Here is a 14372-nt window from a genome sequence, read left to right on the forward strand (position 1 = left end):
ACATGCTTAATTTGACAATCTATGTAAATGCAATTGCAATTAAAAAAGTAGTTTCTCCCCTCCAGACAACTATTCCAATGCTCCCCTGGCCATCCTCCCATCCTCCATGCTCTGTAAATTTCAGCTCATGCAAAACTCTGCTGCTCGTATCCTATCCCACACCAAATCCTGCTCACCCATCACTCCCGCCATCGCTAACCTACATTGTCCATTGGGAACTGGTCACCCAGTGTCTCCAATTTAAATTTATCATCCTAATGTTTAAATCCCTTCATATCTTAGTCGCTCCCTATCTTTGTAACACCACCCCCCCCCGCCTGAACTTTGAATTATCCATTCCTCTGACTCTTGTGCATCCCCCCCTCATCCTACCATTGGCAGACGTGCCTTCAGCTATCCAGGCCACAAGCTCTGGAATTCCTTCCCTAAACACTTCTGCCTTGCCCCCAAACCCCCTTCCTTTAAGACACTTCTTAAAACCCATTTTGATCAAACTATTGGTTACTCCTCCTAACAACTCCTTCATTGGGTTTGAATCCATTTTTGGCTGCTTACGCCTCTGTGAAATGCCTTGGGACGTTTGCTACATTAAAGGTGCTATATATATGCAAGTAATTGTTGTTGTTATTGACCAATCTCTATCTTACCCTCTTACCAGTCAATTTTATGATTAATTCATGAAATATTAATATTTCGATGAAATCAGGTTTTTGTAATAAAAATCTGTTGTCTATAAAAGGTTTAAGAAATAAATGTGCTTAAATTCAGGAACTCAAATGATATATATTGGATATATAGGGGTTGAATGCACAAAGAAATTGCCTGGTATTATACACACATATAATGAGTGAGCCTGAAGGATGAGTGTGTTATGTAAGCTCTGGCAGTTCAAGTTTTCACAAACCACTGACTCCTATTTTGTACATTTACTCCACACACTATATAGTAAATAGACATTTTGAGGAGTTTAAGGTGAGCCCATTCTTTTAATTTTTAAGCTCTTGATCTTTCATGCCTAAGGAGACTGGGTTGAAATCTGACACTAATGGGCTGACTTTCCTGAGGCCCATATGGGCAGGACAAAAATAGCGCTATGCCTGATGTCATTACTGTGCGCCTGGATTTCATCTCAGGTCTAATTTGCATCTCCTGGGTGTTGTGTGGGAAGACACTGAGGTCTCCTTTTGGCCCCAGTAATGATGGCCCAGGAAACAAAAGCAGAGCTGCAATTTTTAAAGAGCTTAAAGGGGTTAGTACTTCTTGGGGCCTTGGGAAATTCTATGGAGGGATCAATGAATCCTGAACCTGGGTGAACCTTTTTCAAGCCGACAAGTTGAAAGGAAATATCCTGGAATGCTTCTGTGAACTTAGTGTGCCTAGCAGATAATCTTCCAATTGGAGGTGCCAATGAGCAAGCAGTGGAAAAAGCAGTGTCAAATCATTCAGAATGCCGGTGAGTAGGATACGTCACATAAGAGCACCTTGCTTTAATGACAGGACCATTCAGCATTTGCTTCAGGAAGTGAAGCGAAGCAGGAATGCACTGTTTCTCTACCATGGAAAGAAGGCCTTGAAGGCAGTGGCACGCAGGCCAAGGCAAGAGGTGGCTGAGACCATCAGTAGCAACAGCTCTGTGCCAAGGACATGAAAGCAGTGCCAGAAAAAGTGTAATGATCGCCAGGAGGGGAAAAGTAAGTGTGAACCTTTACACAGATGAATAATTGTTTGTTTGGTCTGTGGCTACACCCTACTGTTTCCTGTCACTCACTGTTCTTTGCTCATTGATATAACAAATTTGTAAGCGTGGTACAGGCTCAAACCCACTGCCTGGTCACAAGCCACAGAAACTTCACTTAAGACAATGCGAGGATGTGATGCATGAAAGAGCAACAACTTAGCACCACACTTACAGCCACTGCTGCTCATTTTTAGTTCAAAGGGAAAGGGATGTGCAATTGCTGCGGTGGGGGGTGGGGGGTGGTGGTGGTGGGGAGGTGTGGTAGTCCTGATGATGCAAATAGTCATGAAAGTGTAATATTTCGCAGCAGGAGATGGAACATTTAATAGAAGGCAGGCCACAGTTACTGGAGGAAGATCTGCAACAGTTCAGGAAGTGACCCATTTGAAGAACAGGCAATAGAGCTCCAGCAAAGCAACTTGAGAGAGGTGGCAGAAGATAAGGAGACCAAAACTGTACACAATACTCCAGATGAGGTCTCACCAAACTCCTGTACAATTGTAGTTAAGACTCCCTCACTCTTGTACTCCAACCCCCTTGCAATAAAGGCAAGTCCCCACTGATAGTTTGTTGATCGGTTTCCTTCCTTCCCTTCCGATCTTGGTCAATGTCTCTAAAAACGTTAATATTTAGAACCTTCCTGTACAGATGACAGCGATGACGTAAGCCTCTGAATACTTATGGAGCTAACTGTTAATGTGATTCTCTGTTTGACTATCTTTTATGTCTTCACAGGAACAGCACAGCAATCAAAGGTCAGACCCTCCATGGTACACAGGAAACAGCTTATCTGGCATCCCTTTACAGTTTCAAGACTTGGCATGCAGGAGCCCAGTTCCATTCACTTTGAGGAAGAATACAGATAGAGAGTACGAGGGGAGCACTGAGGTGGAATCACTGAACATTGGAAAGCAAGAACAGGAACATAAGAACTTAAGAAATAGGAGCAGGAGTGAGCCATATGGCCCCTCGAGCCTGCTCCGCCATTCAATAAGATCATGGCAGATCTTTGACCTTAACTCCACTTTCCTGCCCAATCCCCATATCCCTTGATTCCCTTAGAGTCCAAAAATCTATCTATCTCAGCCTTGAATATACTTAACGACTCAGCATCCACAGCCCTCTGGAGTAGAGAATTCCAAGGATTCACAACCCTCTGAGTGAAGAAATTCCTCCTTATCTCAGTCTTAAATGGCCGACCCCTTATCCTGAGACTATGCATCTAGTTCTAGATTTTCTAGCCTTGGGAAACAATCTCTCAGCATCTACCCTGTCAAGTCCCCTCAGAATCTTATATGTTTCAATGAGATCACCTCTCATTCTTCTAAACTCCAGAGAGTATAGGCCCATTCTACTCAATCTCTCCTCATAGGACAGCCCTCTCATCCCAGGAATTAATCTGGTGAATCTTCGTTGCACCACCTCTAAGATAAGTATATCCTTCCGTAGATAAGGAGACCAAAACTGTGCACAGTACTCCAGGTGAGGTCTCACCAAAGCCCAGTATAATTGTTGTAAGACTTCCTTACTTTTGTACTCCACCCCCTGCAATAAAGGCCAACATGCCATTTGCTTTCCTAATTGCTTGCTGTACCTGCATGCTAACTTTTTGTGTTTCTTGTACGAGGACACACAAATCTCTGTGAACACCAACATTTAATAGTTTCTCACCATTTAAAAAAATTCTGTTTTTCTATTCTTCCTACCAAAGTGAATAACCTCATAGGAAGAACAGACGGGGAGAGAAGAGCCTCCTTCAGCAACTGCACAGGAAGTAGACCCAGATCTCTGTTGTCCTGCATTCAAAAGAATGATAGACCTATTGCAATCATCGGGTGATGTGCCCAGCAATTTCTGCCCCTTGGCGATGTGTGGATGAGGCCACATCCAGCATGTGTGAGGCACTGATGCATGTTACAGAAATCATGCAGACATCCTTTGTCATGTGGTAGCTCCAGGACCATCTGCTGTCCAGTCCCCGACAGTGAACGTGGATAGGCTTACAGGTCAAACAAGGGGGTGGGGTGGGGGTGGGAAGAGTAACCATCATGTACTGCCACTCCTCTCATGGGGCCCAAGAGCCTTCAGATATGCAGGCAAAGGGGAAGGGAGAAGGGAAGGTTTGAACGAACCATGGACGTTGGTCTCTCTCCACACAGCTAGCAATCTCTTCCTTCTTTGTGAATGCCCAAGAGCTTAAAAGCTGTGCAGGGCCTGGTTGCCTCCACAGTAACAGAAGTGCTGCATCCTGCATTGGTCTATCTGATGCACACACTCGCAGAGTGGAGATTTTGGGCCTTAGGGCCTGATGATAGCACACAGCTACCATCCTCTTGCCTCAGGTGAGCCACTTAGATAAAGCACCAGGCTAGCTATCCAAGGACAAAAGACAGCCCCTGTTAGTTAAAGAAAGGGTATGGCCCATATTAGAAAAGAAAACAGAAACCTTCCCACGGAGGATGAAGGAATGACTGAGAACTTTCGGATGAGACATTAAACCGATGCCCCACCTGCCCTCTCGGATGTAAAAGATCCAACAGTTATTATTCAAAGTTGAGCATGGGAATTCTCCCAAGTGTCCTGACTAATATTTATCCCTCAACCAACATAACCAAAAACAGATTATCTGGTTATTATCACATTGCTGTTTGTGAGACATTGCTGTGCACAATTTGGCTGCTGCATTTCCTACATTACAAGAGTGACTACACTTCAAAAGTATTTCATTGGCTGTAAAGCATTTTGGGATGTCCTGATGTTGTGAAAAGTGCGATATAAATAAAAGTTCTTTCTTTTCTTTTACTAAATTACTTCGCCTCAGTTTTTACAGAAGAGTGTGATAATGGGAATGAAAAGCTACAACAGGGGCAGGTGGAGTAATTAAATAGGATAACGATAGATAAGGAAGTAGTACTGAAAAAATGGCAATACTCAAAAGTAGAAAAGACATCGGGCTCTGATGTCATGCATTCTAGAATGTGGAGGGAAATCATGGAGTAATTAGCAGAGGCTCTAACTACAATCTTTGAAACATCCTTGGACATGGAAATTGTGCCAGAGGACAGGAGAGTTTCCAATATAACACCACTATTCAAAAAGGGAGAAAGGGATAAAGAAGGTAACTGTTGGCCAGCCAGCATTGATAGTGAATAAGCTTGTAGAAGCCATAATACAGGATAAAATTAACACTCACTGAATTACCCACTCACTGAGTTAATTAAGATCAGCCAGTATGGATTTTTAAAGAGAAAGTCGTGGCTGGCAAATTTAATTGAATTCTTTGAAGTGTCATTGGTGGCATTGTGGACAGTGAAGAAGGTTATCTAGGATTGCAACGGGATCTTGATAAATTGGGCCAGTGGGCCGATGAATGGCAGATGGAGTTTAATTTAGATAAATGTGAGGTGATGCATTTTGGTAGATCGAATCGGGCCAGGACCTACTCCGTTAATGGTAGGGCGTTGGGGAGAGTTATAGAACAAAGAGATCCAGGAGTACAGGTTCATAGCTCCTTGAAAGTGGAGTCACAGGTGGATAGGGTGGTGAAGAAGGCATTCGGCATGCTTGGTTTCATTGGTCAGAACATTGAATACAGGAGTTGGGATGTCTTGTTGAAGTTGTACAAGACATTAGTAAGGCCACATTTGGAATACTGTGTACAGTTCTGGTCACCCTACTATAGAAAGGATATTATTAAACTAGAAAGAGTGCAGAAAAGATTTACGAGGATGCTACTGGGACTTGATGGTTTGACTTATAGGGAGAGGTTAGACAGACTGGGACTTTTTTCCCTGGAGAGTAGGAGGTTAAGGGGTGATCTTATAGAAGTCTATAAAATAATGAGGGGCATAGATAAGGTAGATAGTCAAAATCTTTTCCCAAAGGTAGGGGAGTCTATAACGAGGGGACATAGATTTAAGGTGAGAGGGGAGAGATACAAAAGGGTCCAGAGGGGCAATTTTTTCACTCAAAGGGTGGTGAGTGTCTGGAACGAGCTGCCAGAGGCAGTTGTAGAGGCGGGTACAATTTTGTCTTTTAAAAAGCATTTGGACAGTTACATGGGTAAGATGGGTATAGAGGGATATGGGCCAAGTGCAGGCAATTGGGACTAGCTTAGTGGTATAAACTGGGCGACATGGACATGTTGGGCCGAAGGGCCTGTTTCCATGTTGTAAACTTCTATGATTCTATGATTCTATGTATTGCGAATGAAAATACAATGGATGTTGTTTACATGGATTTTTAAAAAGGTGCTTGATTGAAGCCTGTTCATAAAATTAAAGCACACTATTAAAGGGTGTGTGATAGCATGGATAGAAAGTTGGTTAAAGTACGGAAAACAGGGTAATGGATATTTTTGGACTCCAGGGGGGTAATTTTAACCCCCAAGAACGAGTGGGTTGGGGTCAGGGGGACAGTAAAAATAGTTTGTTTCTGGAGCAGGACCGCATCCTGACTCCAATGTTTCCACTTCCAGCTTTATCCCAGGCACGTTTGGATGCGCGCACAACAGAAACCCAGAAGTCCCGTCCCCACTTAAAGCCGGCAGGTGACATTTAAAGGGGCAATGTACCTCATTGCAATAGTTGAGGCACTTAATATTTTTGTGTATTAGAAATGCTAAACAAATTTAACTTTACCTGTTTGGGTTTCCCATATCTTCTGATTCACGTCAGGTGAAAGCAGGCAAGAAGGGCCGGATCCATGAGGTGAGTGTCTTTACTGCACTGTTTATGGGCCAGGAGGAGCAGGAGTACTTCATCCAGGCCCAACAAGCTCACCTGGCATGACAGGACCCCGCGATCGGCCGACCCCCACCCGATGGTGGACCCCTCCTAAGGTGGACTCTTCCCATGGTGGACCTCCCTGATGGTGGAACCCCCCCACCATGGTGGTTCCCCCCAATCTTCTCCAAGGCCCATCCGATGTCGTCCATGTCCCCCCACCTCCTCCCACCCCTCCGATTTCTTCCACGGCCCACGATCTCTCTCTCCCTCCTTACCCCCTCTCCGATGCACAGCTTCTTTCCCTCCTGACAGGCAGCCAGTCTGTCAATCCGGCTGCCTGGCACATGGGAAAGCGGGAAGCACAAATATGTACCTTCAATTGAGTTGCGATCGCAGATTGCGACACACTCACTTGACTTCTGGGTTCCCCACGCAAACATCTACGCACGCGCTGGGTTCCTGGCTCTGAGTTAAATCATGCCCTAGGAGTGTAAATGGTGGTGTCCCCAGGAGTCAGTGTTCGGAACATTGCCCTTCTCAATATATAAAAATGATCTAATCTTATGGATAAGGGGTGGAATATCAAAATTTGCAGCTGGCACAAAAAGAGAGAGCATGATTAAGTGTGGAAAGGACTGTAAGTGACTTCAGGGAGATTAGGGAGATAGATGTCAGATGAAATTTAATGCAGGGAAATGTGAGGTAAGATTTTGGGATGAAGAATAAGGAGAGGAAATATATACTAAATGATAAAACTTTAAAAGGAACAGAGAGATGCAGAAATTGTTAAAAGCAGAAAAACAAGTTGATAAAGTTGTAAAAAAAGTAAATGGCATCTTAGGTTTTATAAATAGGGATGTAGAGCACAGTAGCAGAAAGTAAGTGCTCAATCTATACAAATCATCGGTTCGGCTGCAGTATGAATATTGTGTCCATTTTTGGGCAGCTTACTTTCGGAAGAATGTCAAGGCCATGGAGCAGGTGCAGAAAAGATTCACTAAAATGATGCCAGAGATGAGAGGCTTCAGTTATGAGGAGTGGCTTGAAAAACTGGAAGCCTTTTCATCACAACAAAGAAGGCTAAGAGGAGCGCAAATAGAGGTGTTCAAAGTTATGAGGGGCTTTGATAAGGTAACCAGGGAAAAATTATCTCCAGTAGCCAGTGAATCAGTAACTGAAGGGCATAAATCTAAGATCATCACTAAAAGAATAAAGGACAAGGTTGGAGATTTAAAAAAAAAATCAGTGGGTTGTTCGGACATGGGATTCCTTACCAGAAACAGTAGTGGAAGCAGAATCCATACTAGATTTTAAAAGTGGATAATTATTTGAAAAATAAAAAATTAAAAGGGATGGGGAAAGGGCAGGGGAATGGGACTAAGTAAATAGTTTTTTGAGAGGGCTAGCACAGGCACAGTGGGCCAAATTTCCTATTTCTGTGCTGTAAAACCATGATTATGTTGTAATCTTTGGGTATATGAATAGTATAATCTCACAAGATTTGGGCAATTGGAATGCATGCACAAATGAGAGAGAATATTAAATATACTTTATTTTACTGTCAGCCAGCGACACAGCAAGGCAGACGTGTTATCTCTTGCAAGATTGCAGTGGTAATACATATACCTACACTTCACCAGGTTGCTGGACAAATGTATATCTTTCCTGCTTGATAAACACATTAAACAAATGAAATTGTTTTATCTGTAAAAGCTGCCTAGACGAGCTGTGGAAAGGTTAAGATTTCCGTTCTCATAACAAGCCTTGAACATCTGTCCTGATGATTAATATGATGACACTTTTGCTACTGAGCCTTAAAACTGTGTCAAAACATTAACATTAGGTTATAAACAATGCTAGGATAACAATGCTACCAATGACCCTTAGGTCTCAAAGAACTTTGTGGAAATGAAGTGTAAAGAGAAGTCTAGAGACAGTTTGTTTTGTTATTAGGAACATTCTGAAAGAGCAGGCCTATGGAATTTAGAAATTATAATTTTATCAGCATCTAGGGAATAGAGAATATTTTTGTCCGAGACCAGTTGGTTTCCAGTTGTGCATTTTCCTGGGCTGGGGCTGTCTGGTGGTAATTTGTGCAGAGTGCACTGGAAGTGCCGTTGAATTTGTGTGCATTCTTCCTGTGCGCTCTCATTAGAGTGTTGTGCACAGACAACGGGGCCTAAATTTTAACCCGGAAGAATGGGTGGGTGATGGGGGGGTGGGGCAGTAAAAATTATAAAAGTTTGGAGCGGGAACGAATCCCGGCTCTAACCCGCCGAATAACGTGTTTCACCCAAACGCAGCTGGGTGCATGGGCGCTTAAGAAACCCGCAAGTCCCTCTGGCAATTAAAGCCGACGGGATGACATTTCACAGGGCAATTAAGATAGTTGAAGTAGTTAAGTGAATTATATTTTTGTGGATTGAGGCAGACAAACGATTTTAACTCTACCTGAACGTGTCTCCCATGGCCTCGGAAAGACGCCATGGAAACGGAGGCAAGTTGCAGCCGGCAGTCATTTGGACCTTTAAACTGGTGATTGACGCATTTGAATAAAAGGTGAGTTTTTGCAGCAGGGCAATCAATTCTCACAGACAAACCTTTGGCTGGGAATTCTGTGTGATTAGACTGAGATTTCTTTCTTCACACTCAGAATTCTTATGTTCACACATATTTACCTATATTTTGGACCCCCTCAAATTGACACCATCAGGATGGGGGGCGTGATAGGTGTATTCAGCAGTACATCTGAGGAGGCGGCATATCAGCATTCACAGCAGGCACGGCGTGCAGTCCTGGGAGTTGCAGCTCCACAAGACAGAGGTGAGCCACATGGACCTGCAGAAGAGCAGAAAGGGGAAGAACGGAGGGGCCGACATCGCAGGAGGCACTCCCCTCGTGAGAGGACGTACAGGCAGAGGTTGAGCTTCTTGCAACTCTCTGAGGAACAGTGCCTATGAAGGCTCAGATTGAATCACCAGGTGTTCGCAGACATCTGCAGGCTTCTTCATGCAGAGCTGCCCCCGACTGGGCCTCGTGGCCATGCATTGCCCATCACTATTAAAGACACCACTGCCCTCATTTTCTTTGCCTCCGGAGCCTTCTATGGTGCCACAGGTGACGTCGCTGGGATCTCCCAGTTATCTGCACATAAATGTATACAACAGGTCACAGGTGGCTTGTTTGCCAGGGCATTCGACGACATCAACTTCCCCATCGACGTCACCAGCCAGACTGAGAGGGCAGTGGGTTTCCACTCTCTGGTTGACTTCTCACGGGTACAGGGTGTAATTGATTGCACACACCTAGCAATCCGAACACTTCCATATGATCCAGGACTGTTCATCAACTGAAAGGGATATCACTCCATCAATGTGCAGCTGGTTTGCGACCACAGGAAGCGGTTTCTGCAGTTGTGCGCCAAATTCCCTGGCAGCTGCCATGATTCCTTCATTCTACGGGAATCCATCATCCCGGCCCGCTTCCACGCACAAAGCAGAATTAAGGGCTGGCTGTTTGGAGACAAGGGATACCTCCTGCAGGAATGGCTCATGACACCTCTGAGAAACCCCACCAGCGAGGCACAGCAGCGGTACAATGACAGTCACATCACCACCAGGTCTGTCATTGAACAAGCTATAGGAATGCTGATGATGCGCTTCTGATCTGGGGGAGCCCTTCAATATGCACCAGCGAGGGTGTGTAGAATAATTGTTGTGTGTTGCGTTCTGCACAACATTGCTCAATGGTGAGGGTTACCGGTGGATGAGGTCCCATGCGTTCAAGAAGCAACCGCACTTGCCATCAACATTGAAGAAGATGATGATGAGGAGGAGGACAACGACGATGGGTGAACCATTGGCAGAGCAGTGGCTCACTTGGCTGCTCGTCATGTCGGGGAGTGACTCATATTTGATAGATTCTCATAAGGAAATCTGCAAAGTGACGATAGTCAAGTACTCAGACCATCTGGAACGACCACCAACACCAGCAACACCCACCTTCCCACCCCCAGGTTGCACAAAACAGCCCAACAACCACACATACACCCATTGTAAATGCACCAATGGGTGGCATCAAGTCTTGCCGTTCATGATGAAGCACATGAAAGGGTGCTCAAGAATGGGCAAGGTGTGGCAGTGGTGGTGAGAATCATAACATTTAATGTGAATTTAACAAAAACTAAATATAAATGAAAAATATGAGAGTCTGTCAGACGCCCTTGGACTGCAGGAGAGGTAGTGGCAGGTTGCTCAGATTCATGCCCAGACGGCTAATATCCTTTTGGCTTAAGACATCTGGGTTTTGGACCCCGTGAGGGCCCCTCCAAAGACTGCTGCACTTGCACCTGTGCAGGGGCAGACTCGACCATCCAGAGAGGAGGCAGCAATACGGGTACTGGTTGAGAGGGGGGCAACGGGTGAGACATGGGAGCGTTTTTAGTGCTGTCCCCAATTCCATGTCCCCTTTTGCCATCATCCCTCTCCTGGGCCATGGCCACATCACTCCTGCCACTCTGCCGGACCACAGCTTGGAGCAGATCTGTGACGCGTTCTAAGGCCATGGCTATAGAATGTGTCTGGCTGTTGAAGGTGGCCGAAATGTTGGCATCCAGAGTCCACATGGTCATTGTGAGGGCCTGAATGGACTCATTTGCGAGCCGTGCTTGAAGCTCAATGGAGGCTCCCATTCCCTCCATCGCAGATATTCCCACACTTACCTGCGCCACCAGACCACTAATGCTGGAGGTGGACTCCTCCTGCTTCTGCGTCAATGTGGAGACTGAGCGTGACAAATCTTCCAGTACGTCACAAAGGTGTGTCTGTACCTCTATCATTCTCCTTTTCAAGGATGGCCCTCAGGATTCAGCATCTGTGCCAAGCAGGGCAGAGCTTGGAGAGGAGTGCGCCCCCCGATGCAGACTCTCCATCGCTGCCCCTGCCACCAGTGTCTGCTCGTGCTCACTTGTGAGTGGTGAATTACTAGGTGACAACCCAACTACCGCTCTAATAGGACCCACCGAGGTGTGAGTATCTGTGCTGGCGCATGGCTCACTAAGATGTGACAGTGCGGCCTCAGAGGCAGAGAGGTCCTCAGAGGAATCGCCCTCATCCACATCTTTAGTCCGTGATGCCCCTGGAAGAGAACGTACAGCAATATTAAGAATCATCTCAGAAGTAATCTTGCGATGAGCAAATTGAGGTGTATAACAGATTAATCATTGATAACATTAATCCACGAGTGTGTGAGGGATGTTAAAGTTCTGTCACCAGACGGTTGCGGGATGTCAGCTCGGCATGCCCGACAGCCAGGCACTCCACCATACGGCTTATCTCCAAGGCCCCCTCCTCCTCTGCCTCTGTAAGGGCCACGATTTGTGGAGGTCCCCCTTCAGTCCTCACCCTCTCCCTTGAATTTGGCGCTCTCTTCTCCTACAAGGGGAGAAAGTACAGATGTGTGAATGAGTGAAGGTTACATGGTCATCCAATTGCTCTGGGTCAGGATGACAATGAATGAGATGCTTCAGTGGGTGACTATTGATCACATTGCATCAGGATTGGGGTGAGTGGGAGAGGTGGGTGCATCAATGGCGGTGGGGTGGGGGGGGGCGGTGAAATAGTGCACGGTAAGTGAAGACAACTTGACACTGAGTGGGTCTGAGGAGTGATGTGATGTGATGGAATAGGCTTCGCATGGCATTGAGAGAGGGGCAATGTTCACCACAGAATGCAGGTGAATTAGTAACTGTACTCACTTTTCCTGACCTGGTTAGGTCATTAAATCACTTCCTGCACTGCAGCGACAACCGGGGCACCGCACTCCTGCTGCTGACCTGTTCTGCCACCTCCAGCCACGCTTTCTTGGTGGCAAACCAGGTGTCTTCCTCCTGACAGGTGGGTACAGCACTCCCCTCCTGTTTCTGACAGCGCCCAATAGTGTCTCCAGGGCGGCGTCTGAGAACCTGGGTGCTGGCTTTGCTCTAGGACATTCCATACTCATTTTTCCTCCTTTCACCTTCAAAATACATTGTTGGAGTGGCCCTTTAAATAGTGAGCTTTAAACGCGTCATGTGGGTGCCCGCTGTGCAGCTTGAGGACGCGAAATCCGGAAGTTCAGTTACGAGGCTTCAATTGAGTTGTGATGGCTTGGGAACACGCACAGATTTTTTTTCCAGGTTTCCCACTCGCTTATTGACCCCCCCCTACTGAAGTCCCACCTCAATATTAACATTTAGGCCTGGGTGCCTGTGGAGGTACACAATCGGTGGGAGGCCCCCAGGGGATAGGAAGATCGGATACTATTGGGGCCATAAAAGGCAGCATTACCATTAACGGGGCAGGTACAGTAAAAGCCCCATGAATTCGAATTAGACTGATAGAGCTGTGTTTTTTTTACTGTTTATTGAAGCTTGATTTTTATATTGGCAGCTGCTTATGAATAATTGAGAGCGAGAGTAATTCACTGTGCCGGCCAGAAGCAAAAATGTAATGGTCTATGTTGTTCCTGATTATATTAATGTGCCTGCCCTATCAACATGGCTGGGATGGCAGCAGCACCCAAAGCAGGAGTCGGGTTTCCCCTGCTGTCTGCCTTAGAGAGAGCTGGTAAGAGGGTGCAAAGGCATTAGGTGGAGGAACAGGGAAATTAAGTGTGGGGATGAAGAATAATGGTGTGGGGATAGAGCATGAGTGCTGGTTTGGCTGTGAGGCGTTGCCTTTTATTCCAGGTGGAATGGAGAATCTGTACGGTCAGGGGAGGGAGCATTGATGAGGAAACAGTTGTTAGTGGCACAGGAGAGGGCCAGGGCAATTACTTCGGCAGTTATCAAGGGGGGGGCGGTGTGGCTGTTTCATGCCATCTGCCTCCAAATAGGCCATGGGGGAAGAGGTGGCCTCCATCATTAAACGTAAGAGACGAGCAGCACTTTTCCACAAGTACTGAAGTTTCAAAACCAATTTTTATTCAGAAAAGTCAAAATTTAAGATCTTTCTGATAATACCAGCCTGTCTTTTAAGTATCATCTCTGGAAGGAGGTGCACTGGTGCTTTACAGGGCAATCTGCCCCTGATCTGTATCTGGCACTATTGCAGAGGCACCTGTTGCATGTAATTTAAGTTGTTCTTTACCTCTTTAGGCGCAGCTGCCTGAAAAGCTACACAGGAAATTTGGATGCTATTCATGCGCGGATAGGGAAAAAGAATTAGCGCTCAATTTTTTGTTTTCAGGTGTTATTCGGAAGCTAAACCAAGGAAAATCCATCCTCTTACATCTTTATTTTCTTGTAACTACCTCCTTGCTTGTTTCCCCATTTTTTTTTGCTCCTTCTGTCCACTTCTACATTTTTTCGTTTGTCTTCATATTTTCCACTCTTTCTGTCTCCCTCCCTTCCTCTCTATTTGCCTCTCGGACATTTCCTCTCTGTTTCTCTCTATAGCCCAGGAATTGCTGTCAGCACTAAGCACAATGTCAGCAGCAAATATGTGATTGTGACTAGTAATGCTGGGGATGTGGTCTACTGCTTGCCTGCTGGATGTTACAAAATTATTGTGGAAAGAATTTTTAATTTTAGTGAAAATATGCTGAATTTATATAAAATGCCAAATAAACAGGCAGACTAGAGTGAAGGGTCCCATATTCCCATTCTAATGCATCACTCATTGGATGCATCCATCTCAATCAAATGGAACAGTAGTTGCTGGAGAGGCTGCAGTGTGAAAGCCAGAGTGTTCATTTAAAGGTGAAGTGCTAAAAATCCCCTTTCCATGAAAAATTCCCTTTTCTAGGTTTTTTGCACACTATGTGACTGTATTCAGTGCTCCAGCAGCACTGGACTTGGCAGAGGAGGACTAGCAACAACAAGGAAGTGCCAGATGGCAAGTAATGTCTACCACCACATCCCACTGCTC

Source organism: Heptranchias perlo, chromosome 23 (assembly GCF_035084215.1).
Source record: "Heptranchias perlo isolate sHepPer1 chromosome 23, sHepPer1.hap1, whole genome shotgun sequence".
In the NCBI taxonomy this organism is placed as follows: Eukaryota; Metazoa; Chordata; class Chondrichthyes; order Hexanchiformes; family Hexanchidae; genus Heptranchias; species Heptranchias perlo.